The following is a 14,901-nucleotide window of genomic DNA, read 5'->3' on the forward strand; positions in this document are numbered from 1 at the left end:
GTAAGAACAGCAAGATCAACCTTGTGTGAAGAAAGAGCAGTCATAAATAGTTTTGGAACCTGAGTCAGTCAGTTATGGGCAGAGATACAGTTATGTTCTAGAATCACCGCAGAACTAGAAAAGTTTCAGGAAAGCATCATTGAAAACTGTTACATCGGAACAGTAAAGAAGTTTTGAGCAAAGCAGCAACAAAACTAACCATAAGAAAAAACGCAAGTTAACTTTAAAAGTCTTGTTTCAAAAAGGTAGCAACAGAAATTGAGTCTGAAGAAGCTAAAGGAACAGAAAAGTAAACCAGATTGTACCAAAATCAGCAAAGCAGTAAATAAACCAGATTGTACCAAAATTAGCAAATCAGTAAAAAATTCTGAAACCAGGATATTAAAGTCTCGCTTGCAAAAAAGCCGCAGCAGAGAAAATGTTAGTCTGAAGAAGCCAAACAACAGCGTATTTGGGAATTAAATGTATATATCATCGAATGTAATCATGAACAAAAACATTACATACAATAGCCAAAAAAAACACATTCATGAAAGAACTTCAGCTAGCACCACCATCAGGGTGTTATATTCTGAATGATGATTAGCCTGTTTAAGAAAATTAAGCTACAGGGACTTTCCATCTCTACAACAACAAGCGAGCAAATTTTCGCAGATCTGGTTCAGATCTCAAACAAATTACAAAGCAATGACGGGGCTATTTGGAAATCAGAACTGTATCAGATTTTAACATTTACTTCCTCAGGCTTTTGTCTTCATCCAGGCCTAGTGCACCACCATGTGCCAGGTTCCTAGCAAACACTAGGATTATTGTCTGCCAACAAAACCACAATGTCAGGAGCTGTGACGTAAAGGTAGTGAACTATGTCTGGATAAAGGACAAAACATGAGGAAATAAATGTTAAAATCTGAAGCAGTTCTGATTTGCAAATAGCCCTGCCAATGCATTGTAATTTGTTTGAGATCTGAACCAGATCTGTGAAAATTTGCTCTCCGTCTTGTTGCAGAGATGGAAATCCCTGTAGCTCTTCATTTTCTTTTGTTTAGACAAATAGTCTTTCAGAACTTAATATGCAGCTGGGCATACCCCCGTATCCACTGGTTTCGTTTTCACCATCTTCCGTGTTCAACAGCCGTGCTCTTAGCTTGCTGGCAAACATCAGGATAACAGTCAACGTATACCCGAGACTGCAATCATTGGGACCTGAAAAATCATTAGGTTGAATACTATAACGGGTGGTAACTTTATCACTACAGGACTGATGATCTCGTGTTTTCACTAGGGATGAGGATGACTTATATGCATCCCATTCAACCGGATGAAATAAGATCACTTAAAGCTGCTGGCTTTGACTTCCCAGGATAAAAAATTTCTGTCTCAGCATCACATGGCTAGTTGCCCAAGAAGAGGTATTGCTAGTGAAGCATCAGGTGCAGATTGTTATCCTCATCTGAAAAAAATATGAAGGTTGAGAAGGCTTAGCAAAAATTTGCATCAGCATATTATAATAATCAAATACAATACATAACACAAAGGAATCAAAACAGGAACGGCTAGGAACAACAAGAACATACAGTACTCTATTATTATATGAGCAATAATAAAGATTAAAAAGGGAAGTGAGTTAAGTCAGTAACCAAAAGAAAAAAAAAGTTTAATACACAATTTATATACCAACACCAAAAATAATGCAAAACCTAATGCAAAACCTAAAAGCCCATAAGCAAGTGTCTTGTTGGAATATGTCAAATGAAAAAATCTTTGCATTGACAACTTCACAATTAGTCTGGTTTTTAACAGACATGCATTACATTAAACTTGCTTTTTCTATCGTTTGAAGGGGAATTTAAAATTGGCTGAAATGATGAGAATCAGACTAGAGAAAAACCTGTGTAAAAGAAAAGTATAAACTTCTGCTGACAGAGAAGGGGGTTGAGAAAATAATAAAAAGCGAGAGTCAAAAGGATGATCAATTAAGAATTATTTACCATTTGAAAAGGGTGGGAAGATTCTTGGCGCTTGTCACAACCAAACACGTGAAACAATGATGACGAGACTAGCAGTTTCTCAGTTTTATCTTCTTCCTATCTAAATCTGAAAAAGAATATATTTAGTTAACTAAAAAGTACATGTCATAAGCAGGACAAAATACGTGAAAAACCCGGAAGTTCTATACTGCCAAATTTCATTTTAAAAAAGAGAACATCTGTGGAAAATTGCTACATTTTCAATAATGTTGCTTGCTGTGAAATTTGTGATGAAACTGAGCCAACCCTCTACAATTGTAACTTAAAAGGTAAAAACAGCAGGCTTGTAACGTTAAAATGTTTCCTTAAGCAGAGTCCATATCAGACCTGACATTTGACAAAATTTAACAAGTAAAAAAAAAAAAAAAGCTGATCAAGTTTTATTTTTTCAGGTAAAACGAATGTTTAGGCTTTAAAACATATTTAACACCAAATGATTCTATCAGGTAAAACAGGCATTTATGGCGACTTGGTTCATCAGCATAGCTGAACAAGACCTTTTTTTCTGTGGTTTCACATAGGAACACTAAAAATCAAAATATCTCTATCAAATTCCACACTAAATCCTCATTGAGACTGCAAGATTTTCACCAAGAGCAGAATATAAGTAACAGGAATATGATGATAGTCTTAAGAGATAGGTTACTAAAATAGGTTACTGAAAAATTCTTGCAGTGTCCCAAAAGCTCTAAATATAAAAGCATTTAGTACACAATTACCACCCAATCATGTTGGAAAAGAACTGCTTATGAAGAGTACGAAAATGACTTCAGCCAAGGATGCAGCTCAGTTGCACTGTCTGCAGTTCACTGAGACTGTAGGAACAAAGACTTTAACGAAAACGAAAGGGTTTTGCATCTGTGTAGGAACGCTGGAGGTTTCCAAATTAACTGCAGTTTCTTAAAACAATACAATATGGAAAGCATAACTCCATGCCATGCAATATCCATTAACGTAAGTATGATGTGTTTGATGCAAATTAAATGAATACTGACTCCTACAAACAGGACCAAAAACGTAGGAAAATGCACAAAAGTGCATAGATATTCTAGTAATTACAGGCATATAAATAAATATTTACACCAGCACTACCAATCACTAAGGTTACACAAGATCATAAGTATAAATCGTTCAAGGAAGCGTTTGAAACTTATGGGTCTCCATTTTCCTCAGTAAAAATCTGGTTACTACTAACCTTTAGTTCATTGTTTAACCAGCTGTTTCGCGTATCCGTGTCCTCTCCTTAAATGTAAAGTAAAATTTAAATAATCATTTCAAGAGAGGGCATTTTGGCAGTAGTTCTGTCCAGTGATTCAGTTGAAATCTTAACACATCATATAATGACTGACCTGTGGAAAGAAACCAGGATATTTAGTGAATTTCACAAAGGCGACAGCCATCACCACCAGGTATCTACTGTATACTAAAGAAAAAGCTCTTGAAGATGACATAGGACGAATAAGACCAAGCAAAGTACAGTGGTCAACAGCTGTAATTAAGTCACCATTTTTAACACGTTCAACGCTATTCTTTTCCCCTCAAAAAGCAATCAAAACATTTGTTAAAATAATGGTTTGTTAAACAGTCAAAACACCGGCTACAACAATGGTTTGTTAAGCAGTCGAAATCTTTGACAACAATGGTTTGTTAAACAAGCAATCAAAACATTTGCTACAATAATGGTTTGTGGGAATTCAGTTTGAAACTCTCATGAACACAACTTGATCAAATGTCTTTGTAGTAAAGCATGAAAACAGGTTTCAATATTTCCAGAAATATACCTTTGACAGTAAAGCCCCTTCCACACGAGGGTCAAATGCACGGCAGGCAGACACTGTTACCAATTTTGTGGGTGGATGGCGATCACTGTGACCTGGTAACACTGTTTGAAAGCCTGAGAACTACGGGCAAATCCGAGTGCCCGTCGCGTCTTTATCCCTAGTGTGGAAGGGACATTACAACCAGTGAATTACTGATGAAATTGTTCATTACCTAAATATTTTTCCTCAGGGAGGCAACCTAATAAATATACCCAAATTGCATAACAACGACAAATCCAAGTACAGAGTTATGAAAAAAAAAACGAGGGAAGTGTTCGCAACATTATGCTGATGCAACAAAGTTACATGCTGTAACACTAACTGATAATATTTAAGAAGTAGAACAGGTTTATATGTCATGCATTATTAGTCTAGTTAAACGAAGACCCTTTCTCTAGCGCTTTGACATCTAAAAATGGATATTAAAAAATTTTCCATCATTACTAAAGTAGCTTTACAATGCCTCTGATTCACGCACTATACATTCGAGAGCTTGTCAGAATTTCATCTACATCATATAAAATGGGTGACAAGGGCCATTTGGTGCATATCAGCATTGAAACTACTATCCACAAAATGAACAGATTAATAAAATGTTAAATTTTTAACTTTTTTAACTAAGATGTATTGCTTTTGATTTATAAAACTAGGATCAGTAACAGTGCCAGTAATTACGACACCACAAATTTTTTCACTGTAGCCACAAATACTGAAATATAACAAGTAGCCCGCTGCCACCTAAGGATGATGGACAAGAATGGTTTATGGCAAGTATGAAGAGTGCGTCCACCAATCTTGCAGATCATTCACACTACCCGCATTTAACAAAGACTCTGGGGACATAGCAGCTTTAACAAACTAAAATGGCTCGTACCTATGTAGGAACACTGAAGTTCGCAGAACCTTTAAGTTATGAATTTTTTAACACCACCACTTTAGGAGGCATAACGCAAGGTTACACAATATTCAACAGACACAAGAAGTGATGTGCTTGATGCAAGTGAAATAAAAGCTAGCTCTTACAGACTTTGTTCGAAGAAAAGGTTTCAAACTAGTTTACTGGAGTTCGTGAGTGGGGTTGCCGAGTTCCCCTTGACCACGTGTTGTTTGAGAAGTGTTGGCTACAGATCTAAATATCTTAAAAAATCAATGGGAGTTGCCACTCAGAGTCACTTGGATATACCTACAAATCTATTTTTGCAATACTTTAACATTATACACACAAAAAAAAATCCTGTTTTAAATCATTGTAATACTGTATTGCATAAAATGAAAATTATTACTCACCTCAAATGTACACTTACTGCACTGAGAACTCCGATTCAAAATTATCTCCACATGCAAGAAAATGAAGGTTGTAAAGAATTTACTCCATCAGTTTCCTTTCCACTCGAGAATCAGTGGATCAGAGTGATGGGTTATAGAACAAGTTCCTCAACTTAATAAGGAATATATGCAATAATTTTCTGTAAATGCCCATAGCCAGCCAAGCCATCCAAAGAACAGGTATTACAGATACAACTAAGTGCACAATCCTGTCCTCAACAGTAAACACTAGGTGAGAAGACCTAAGCATAATCACTTCAGCATATTAAGCAAATGCACCATGTATATACAAAACTATATAATAACCTACGCTCCAAAGATGTAGCAACAAAATACAAAAGCATCAATACAGTAGAGGCAAAATAAAAAGCTAATAAGTGATTACAAGAACATATATACTTCTAAAAGATATATTGAAAATCAAGAACATACTTCTCACACAAAATTAAATAAGTCAGTTATGGATTGTGAGTTAAGTTTCAATGATAACTATAAAAAAATTATTGGTTAATGCACAAAACTGAACATACATACCAAGCCAGGACAATAAAAAACAGAAAAGCCAACAGTAGTATATTCAATGTACAAAAACTATAAAAATCTGTGCACTAACACAAGAGAAAAGATTAAAGGGTAAAAAAGGATGAAATGATCAATATATGCTTGGCTGAAACTCGTGGCAAGAACTCTTGTAGTAGTCACAACAGAAGAAACATGAAAGAATGAGGCTAGCAGTTTCTTCCCAGCAAAGAGTCAAAGGGCATGCACCAACGGTCTAACCAAAACTTATGTTTAAAAGAAAAACACCCATGTAAATATAAATTGCTAAGAAAGCAACATACTATTCATAAACTGGCCCAACCCTTCACGGAGTTAACCGAGATGCCAAACAAACTGCCACTCCATATTTGATCAACATTCAAGTTCTATGACCAATAAAACAAATATAACACCTGAAGAACTAAGTATGAGCTGATAATCTAAATCTTCAAAATTTCATAATTCCATCAAATCATTCTTTCAGGTAAACCAGATCTGTATGTTATGATTTTCCTCATAACCATTGCTGAAAACTTTTTTTTTTGGAGTTTTCAAATATAAACACTAATAATTAAAGTTTCTCAAGGTTCCTTATGTCCAACATCAAACCCTTAGACCCTGCAAGATTTTCAACAAGAGCAAAAAATAACTGATGCGAATATGACAGCAGTTTCAATAAACTATTATTCAAAATAAAATTACTAAATTAAATAGAATTTCTTCATTTTAAATACACCTAGAGGTTTGATATAACGGTACAGTAATTAGTGAGCACTTTCCACCCAAGGATGATGGAAAAGAATGCTTAAGACAAGTATGAAAATATGGCTTCCACCAATGATGAAGCTCCATGACACGAACTGCATTTAATGCAAGTGTGGAAACAACAGCTTAGGAAACTAAAACGTTTTGCACCTGTTAAGAGCAATGGAGATTTGCAAAACCTTCAGGACTGAAGCTCTTAACATCTCTACTGTTAAAAGCCTGGCTCTAGGCTGCAAAACATCTACAGATGAGTTGTGTTGCAAAAAAAAAAGGGGGGAAACCAGCTACTAATCACCTTATTCAAAGAGAGAGCTTTCAATTTATTTACTACAGATGATGGATGGGCCTCCCAAGTTTCCTTTGCAGTGTGCAAGAAATCATTATACTGGGTGGATGGTTTGATGTAAACTGATTTCAAAACCTTCCACAACACCCACCCAAAGGGGTCAACCAATGAAAGCAGTCGCCCAGTGAATATTCACTTTAATATGCTTTCATCTATTCTCACTATATCTAAATATATAGACAGGAAAAAACATTACTTTCTAACAACTTTTTAGGCAGAGAATATCAAAATGTACCATGAAAAATATCGTAATACTGTGGCTTATAGAAACGAGACTATGACTCACCCAGAATGTACTCTTAATGCCTCGAGAGCTTCAGTTCATCACTGCTATCTCCTCATGAAAGGAAACGAACTTTCAAGGAGCCTGTAACACCAATTTCTTCTTCGGTCGGAGATTTCGTAAAAAAGATGTTTTTTGCTTTTCTGAAAGTACACGTGAATTTAAAATTCATGGATCAGAATAATTTGTTGAAGATGTTAGGTGGCTCAACTCCATAAAAAATACATGCATTCACAGGCTGTAAATTGCCAGCAGAACATAATTTTGACACATACTCGTGAGAGGCCACAAGTTAAATCTTTTCTAGCATACCTCAGCACAGTCGTCTTCTTGTCAGCTTAATCCTTAACTTACTGGAAAATCTTTCCGGCTCAGTCTTGGATCGACCTTCACAGTCCTACCTGTTTCATCAAATGTTTGGTCTGGCCTCCACCCACAAGGCACAGGCTAATTCTGTACCACCAAGAACTGCAGCTCCACTGGTTCTCAAATCGACATCAGAACAGTATTAGGTCAGAAAATCACTAAAAAGCAGAAAATCGAATGTTCTGTATTTGTATCTGATAAGTATTGATTTTCATATATATCTTACAATATTACTCTCATTCAGCCATTACATCCTTACCACCTACTGAAATGTCAATTTACAAAAAAAAAAAAAAATATATGTATTCAGCTTTCGTTCTCAGATGAGAGGGATCTTAAAAGTGATATTAACCAAGTAAAAATGCTCCTTAGCTATTGGCAATTCTTCATTGAAAAATATTCTCTCTACAATAAAATTTGAAGATAAAGTTCATCTATGCTCGCATATACAGATCTAGAACAGGCATGGTTTGCTTGGGAAAATATAATTTTACAAAATTAACACGTTTATTAAGAGCAAGGGGCTAGATGATGATTTAAACTGCAAAGCAAGCCTCCACAGAAATGGTTTGTCATCAAAAATCGTGGGCCAGAGGAAGATAAGAACTACATTGATGCAAAAATAATGGCAGGAGGAAAGAGCAGGTGTAGAATAGATGCAGATGGCTAGGGATAGAATAAAGTTGACGAGTGCCATCATCATGGGGGAAAAGGCACATTTAAGATACAAAACTTGCAAGTCTGAAAACTGTTGCAAAGTGCATAGCTTGTTCATACTAGGATTAAAACCTTTCTGATAAATAGTGTTGGCATCAATAATATTGCAATGAATATAATTTTTACAATTTAACAAAGTACTAAAAGGGCGTAACAGAAGTTTGTTTAGTAAACAACAAAAAGATCCTAGTAAACTGTGAAGAAAAATATTTCAGCCAATTCAGAAAAACAATCTGAAGCAAGTGGAACTAATAAAATGACAGTCTTCAGTCAGCACTGGATTATGTATTTTTTAATTACTATGAATAAAGCTTCTAAGATGAAAGTGATAAAGTACCAGTAAATATCTAGATCCCAGTGCCGTACTGTGTTATCTGTGATTATGATATGAGAATGGTATATTTAGCCATTTAAATTTAGTTTCCTAATTACTCGCAATAGATGCGTGTATACTTGCAGATGATATTGAAAACAGGACCTCCTAAGCTGATTATTCATTTCAAGAGTTTAGCATGAAATCAACCGAATGATCAAGGTCTTGTTTTGTTGGAATTCAGCCTTCTAAATAACTGACTACAATAATCAGTGCTTTGTTCCACAGCCGGTAAGTTTAACAGGTAAATGGTCTGCTCTGAATGAAATCAGCACGCATAGTATACAGAATAAAAACCTGAACTGTTTCAGAAAGCTTCCCTTAGGGACACCATACAAGATGAAAAACTCTATTTAAAACAATTTTTGCAGGTCACTTATAAAATCGAATGAAATATGAAAGATCAGGTATGTAGGATTCAAAAACCTTCATCACTCTAAAACCGATGATTTTGTGTTTTTACCAAAGAGAGGGATTATTTCTAAGCAGGACAACGATATATGAGGAATCAGAAGTGGATGAAGCAGAGGCATCCACAACTTTGACTTCATGAGATTGCATTTATATAAATGTCTTTGCATCAACATAACCTCTTGCCAGCCCGTCCAAAGAACATGATTACGGGTAAAAAAGTGCACAATGCTTTCCTCAACAGTAAATAATGTGAAGAGACCTGAGAAAATTCACGTCAGCACATTCAACAAATGAAACACTTACATAAGAACACATTGAAAGATGTAGCAACAGAGTAGTACACAAGCACCAGTGCGGTAGAGGAGTACAAAACGCTATTAAGTGATTGCAAGGACATATAATGCCAAAAAGATAAATTAAAAATCAAGAACATACACTGCTCAAACAAAATTAGAGTAAAAAAACTAATTATGGGTTGTGAGTTAAGCACCAACAACTATGAAAAATATGCAGTGGTAAATGCACAAAACTTATATAAATAAACCCAAACCAAAACACAAGCCAAAACAATACAAAGCAAAACAGCCCACAGGCTTGTATACAATGTACTTGAACTGGAAAACAACTTAGCACTAACGACCTCTTGCTGTTTTGTTAGTTACCGTTAGATTGACACTTTACGAATATCTAACATGACTTTTCGACTATGTTGAAAAGGGACAACTTGCAGCAGTGAAACGTATGAATGAAAAACTTATTTCAAAAGTATGCCTCCCTCCAATGGTTGACGGAAAAAATGAGAAAAGTAATGAGGGGAAAAAAGCAGGGATAAAATTAATTAAAGCAAGGAAGTTGAGACTCAAAAGGGTGAAACTTATAAAATTTGATATCTATACTTGGCTAAAACTAGGCAGGAAGAATTTGGTTAGCAGTTTCTTCCTACTGAAGTGTCAAAAGTCCTTGCACCAACAGCCACTTGTGGTTAACTTTTTTTTCAGTCTTCGACTTTATTTCTTAACCCGGAAAATAGGAAGCAAACATAAGCTAAAATGTGTACGTATACAGGACAATTGAGACAGAACTCTGTATACACCCCAACTATATCTGAAACTAAACTGTAAAGGACAATAAACCACTCTAGATATTTGTTGTATCTGCAAAAGATTGCAAAACTTTTAAATTTAAGAAAACCACCTCTGTCAATAAAGGAAAAGAAATTGCTAACTAGATATGTAAGACAAAAGACCCAAAACTTACAGTGTTATCCGAGATGCTAAACAAACAGCAGTACAAACTTTCAAAAGCATATGCATATTCTATATTTCAGTAACAATTTTTTTTTTTTTTTTTGCGGTGCACTCCACCAGAGATATGACCTGCAAAACAAAATTCAACATCTGAAGAGCTAAACAAAAAGAGAACTCTTAATTTTCAAAATTCTAAAACAATTTTATCAAATTCCTCTTTCAGGTGCAACAGGCCCAACAGGCTACGAGTTGCTTCATAAGCACTGATGTGATGTACGTACATTTCTTTTTTTCGGGGGTTTTCAGATATAAACATTGATAATTTGACATTTTTTCCTAACATTAGACCCTCATATAGATTGCAAGGAGATTTTCACTAAACTGAAAACAAGTAAAAGGAATATGATGCCAGTTTCAATAAACCAATATTTACAATAAAATTACTAATTTCAGTATCCCCAAAATTTAGCCATACAGTAATCACTAGTCAGGATTTACCACCACGAATGAAGGAAAAGAATTCTCACGAGGACGAAAATAGCTCAATCACACGATCTGCATTTTACTGAACTGTCAGTCCCCCAGCCCCAAAAAAAAAAAAAAAAAAAACAGAAACTACTGCACATACCATGAATATACCTCCCTGGAGTTCAATATTCCTGAAAGCAGTAGTGAAATTTCGTCTGAAGTGAAATGTAGTATAACTGCTAATCAACTGCTTGTTGACTATAAGCAGTTCTCCATTTAACAATATTCACCCTGAAACAAAAAATATTCTAATAGAAAATATATTCTTGAAGCAATCCCAATGCTGCACTAAAATATGTCTACAGACTGCAGATAGCCTGATCAAGTTTAATACTCAAGAAGAAATCATTATTTAAGGCAAGAACACCCTCCAGTAAGGAGACGTCCGCATTTCATTTGTCAAAGATGCGTGACTAAATGAAGGTTACTTGAAATACAGAGAAATTACCCAATATAAAATCTCGTAGGTTCCAAGACTGCATCCACCAGGACCATCAATGCCAGTTTACTATGTGCAGGCGACACTGGGGATAGCTACAAACATGAACGCAGACTAAAAACCAGTTCCGGTTCTCCGATACCAAAAATACCTGAACTAGTTACTGTTAAGCTATTAAAGAAAATTACTCTTTACCTTCAAGTCCATGGTCATGATAAAACTTATTAAAAAGAGAGAAACTTCTCCAAACCCACATGTCGACGTCAATGGTACACAACACTGGGTTTAAGATTTTCTTCAACACAGGCCGATTGTTTAGTTTAGTTCTGGCCCTAACCTGCACATCTTGGATCTTGCTGTTCTCTCCCAGGATGAGAGGTTTCTAGGATTGTCCTATGTACTGTCTAAGGAATGAAGATATAAATACACACATTTAATCCCGTATCTCCTTCTACACTGCCAAACTCCTCATTTTGTGCTGCAAATTACTAGGAATTCATTCAAGGGACATTGTATCCCGACTGTGCAGTGAAAAAAGATGCGATTAGACAACGAAGTTAACTTTATATGCAAAATTTTCCATAAAATACTGACAATTTGGGTGAAAAAATAGCAGCGATGAGAACAAAAACATAATCACACGAACACTGCTTCAAAGAAGGAAAGCCAGGGTTTTTAAATGCGAGATGAAGAGCTTCCTTTTCAAAAGGTAAGTGGTGCCACCGTTCCGATATTTGATGGAGAAATAAGTCTACTGCCTTCACCATCTTTAATAGTGGTGTTACAAACTCCATAATTAAAAGACATAATCAGAGTCTGTTAATTATCTTTCTCATATGCAAATATTAATTTTGTACAAATATTTATATTGCATTAAAACATTCAGCTTGCAAATTATTCTCTGAACAGAACTATTTTATTTTTGACATAAAAAATCGAGGGGCGGAGGAAACAGTGCTTTGATAAAAAAGAATGGCAGGAGGGAGAAGGAAAGGCAGATGCTGAATTTTTCCGACAATGAAGAGAGAGAGAGAAGAGGAAAAGAGAGAGAGAGAAGAGTTCGTGACTGCCAGCACCATGGGAGAAACTTCATATTGAGACAGATGTAAAAACTTCTAAAAAGCAAATTGGTAACTTTCGTTTTGTGTGTTCTTTTAGTGCATGCAAACAAGTTAATAGAATAAAGATATTTGCTCGTCTGAGTGAATGGGAACCTTTGTTCAAGCAGAGGGAAAAAAAAAGCGGACCCACTCATCCTCCATAAATAGATCTCTGTATACGCTGTTTAGACGAAGTGCTAGTCAAGCTGCAATAAGCTCATTCATGCCGGGCAAAAGAGGAAGGTTAACCTTGTTAAGCTACAATTATCAATCTTTACCACAGTTAAACATACACGAATGAATATTACAGTGTGAAATAATCTAATAAGTGAAAATAGCAAGTTATTCTCGTCCCCCCAACAACTTCAGAATACAGAATTTAGGCCTAAGGCCAAAGACCTAGGACCTATGACGTCAATCAGCGCTGAAAAGGAAACTGACAGTAAAAAGGTTTGAAAGGTGTAACAGGAGGAAAACCTCGTAGTTGCACAAAGAATCAGTTGTTAGAAGAGGGTGGAAAGTAAGATGGAAGAAAGAGAATATGAACGTAGGTGTGGTAAAAGGAATGAAATGGGTTGCAGCTAGGGGCCAAAGGGACGCTGCAAAGAACCTCAAGTAATGTCTACAGTGCACCTAAAAATTTGAAATTAATAGCATTCAGTTCAATAACAATAAGGAAGACATAATATTTGATGGAGAAATAAATCTTAAAAACTCCATAATTAAAAGATATAATCAGAGTCTGAAATATCTTGATGCAAATATTTTTGTACTCTTCACACATTATTCTCTCAGCAGGGAAACACGAAAAAGTTGCGTACATTTTCACAATGAATAGGGGAAAGGAAAACCTACTTACCTATTGGGTGAAAGCAAAGATCTTCAAAAGAAATTAGTAATTATCTTACGTTAAGCATTATATTGGGAAAATTAAGCATTCTTTCGCTCAGAAGCCGAAAAGAAAACCAGTTGAAAAAATGCTGACTCTGGGAAATCACAGAATAAAAGAGTAACCATTAAAACAGAACATTCATAAAGTTGTTATACTGCCTTAATATATTACAAATGTGCCTAGAAAAAGATTACCACCCATTCATCGAAAAATATGACATGTCAAAGCAGCTTTTAAGAATAAAATCGATAAGCTATCTAAAAGACTATAATCCTACCCACCAAGAACAAACTTGCCATTTTTAAGGAACGCTACTGGAAATGTTCACCAGGAGTTTATTTTACAGAATACCAATCATCAATTAAATGTTCACTCACCTAAACACGAATGTATGAAAATGTAAATTGATATATCAAGAAGAATTTAAAATATACAAAAGACAGTCAGGAATTTAATACTAATTGATGAACATTTGATTATGACAACTCATACATACAAAAAGACATTACCACATAACGTAGCCTTGAAAGAAGCAAATATGTTTACGTTCAAACTCCCTAATAGGAATATAATCACTTCCTTCCTAGGAGAGCTTCTTTGGCTAATTATCTAAAAAAATTAATACGAAAAATCTAGATATATACCTCTCAATTATACAAAGACCTTTAGGTATATACCTGAAAATATGCGCAGGAACACGGACAAATTTAAGTAAATGGAGCCAAGATGCACTAGACAGATGTTATAAAGATCTTTCAATATACGGATCCCAGACTATTCATCACGTTGTTCCAAGAATAGAGTTTCTTCAGGTTAGTAGAGCTCTCGGAAACTTCTGGTCATTAAGGAACATAGCTTAGTGTTGCATTAGCCACGTAAAATAAATGTTCCCAAAGAGCTGTTAATGCTCAGTGGGGAAAAACTAAGATTTCTTTTTTTTCAAGATACATCATTAACTAGTGACAATGAGAAGTTATGATGATCAATTGTTTCTCGTATTGAAAGACACTATCAAGGGGCTCGGAAAGACTATATGAGAGGCGATACAATGTTCTCAAAAACAAAAACAAAAAAATGAAAAAAAAATCACGAAAATACATACCATTAAAACCAAAAGCCAACGTCAATATTATGTTAACCCTTCACTATTTCCTCGATCCAGGCTGAAGTTGAGTAACAATGGCATTGGTCTTTCCAATGTCTGGATAGGAGACTTCCACGCATTGCTACGAGCCGCGGCCACGCGCTCCCGTAGCCATTACCATAAACAGAAAAAGTCTAAAGGATTCTGGTGCTAGAGGCTACATGTCACACTGAGGCAGGACAAAACCAGCAGAAACTGTTAGTTCTGTAACCTCAGGAAGACTAGGATTACCCACAAGTTGAGTATCATAAGGAACAGAAATTCTAAATGACTTCATAGAATGTCACCGAAGATTTTGTAATCTGAAATTTGCGGAAGGTATGGATCGTAAAGTAGACTAAGCATCAGCAGTACAAGAATAGAAAGTTAACTCCAGGGAGCAATTCTTTAAATATAAGAAGAGCGTTACCATATCCCTGCGCTTACTCTGTACAATGTCATGCTGAATTAAAACTCCTACAAAGGTTGTTCGTGTAAAGCGGCTCAGTACCTCAAAAACAATTTTTACAGCAATTGGGTATCTTGATATTTTCTGCGAACATCAATGGTCTCTTCTACTTCACCACCACACCCC

General features: G+C 35.5%; 1 long non-coding RNA gene across 9 annotated transcripts in view; it reads right to left on the reverse strand.

Annotated features, from left to right (window-relative positions):
• LOC136842529 (uncharacterized) overlaps window positions 1–14,901 on the reverse strand; it is a 136,549-nt gene that overhangs the window by 1,381 nt on the left and 120,267 nt on the right. For 7 of the 9 annotated variants that reach the window (XR_010854252.1, XR_010854250.1, XR_010854248.1 and 4 more), the window contains 6 exons: window positions 10,853–10,983; window positions 7,420–7,631; window positions 7,111–7,250; window positions 3,223–3,376; window positions 1,989–2,094; window positions 1,087–1,450 (listed from right to left, as the gene is read on the reverse strand). This is a non-coding gene — a long non-coding RNA (uncharacterized lncRNA). The remainder of the gene's footprint in view (window positions 1–1,086; window positions 1,451–1,988; window positions 2,095–3,222; window positions 3,377–7,110; window positions 7,251–7,419; window positions 7,632–10,852; window positions 10,984–14,901) is intronic. The other 2 variants (XR_010854256.1, XR_010854255.1) reach the window with 2 other exon arrangements.

The sequence above is a fragment of the Macrobrachium rosenbergii genome, chromosome 10 (assembly GCF_040412425.1).
Source record: "Macrobrachium rosenbergii isolate ZJJX-2024 chromosome 10, ASM4041242v1, whole genome shotgun sequence".
Taxonomy (NCBI): Eukaryota; Metazoa; Arthropoda; class Malacostraca; order Decapoda; family Palaemonidae; genus Macrobrachium; species Macrobrachium rosenbergii.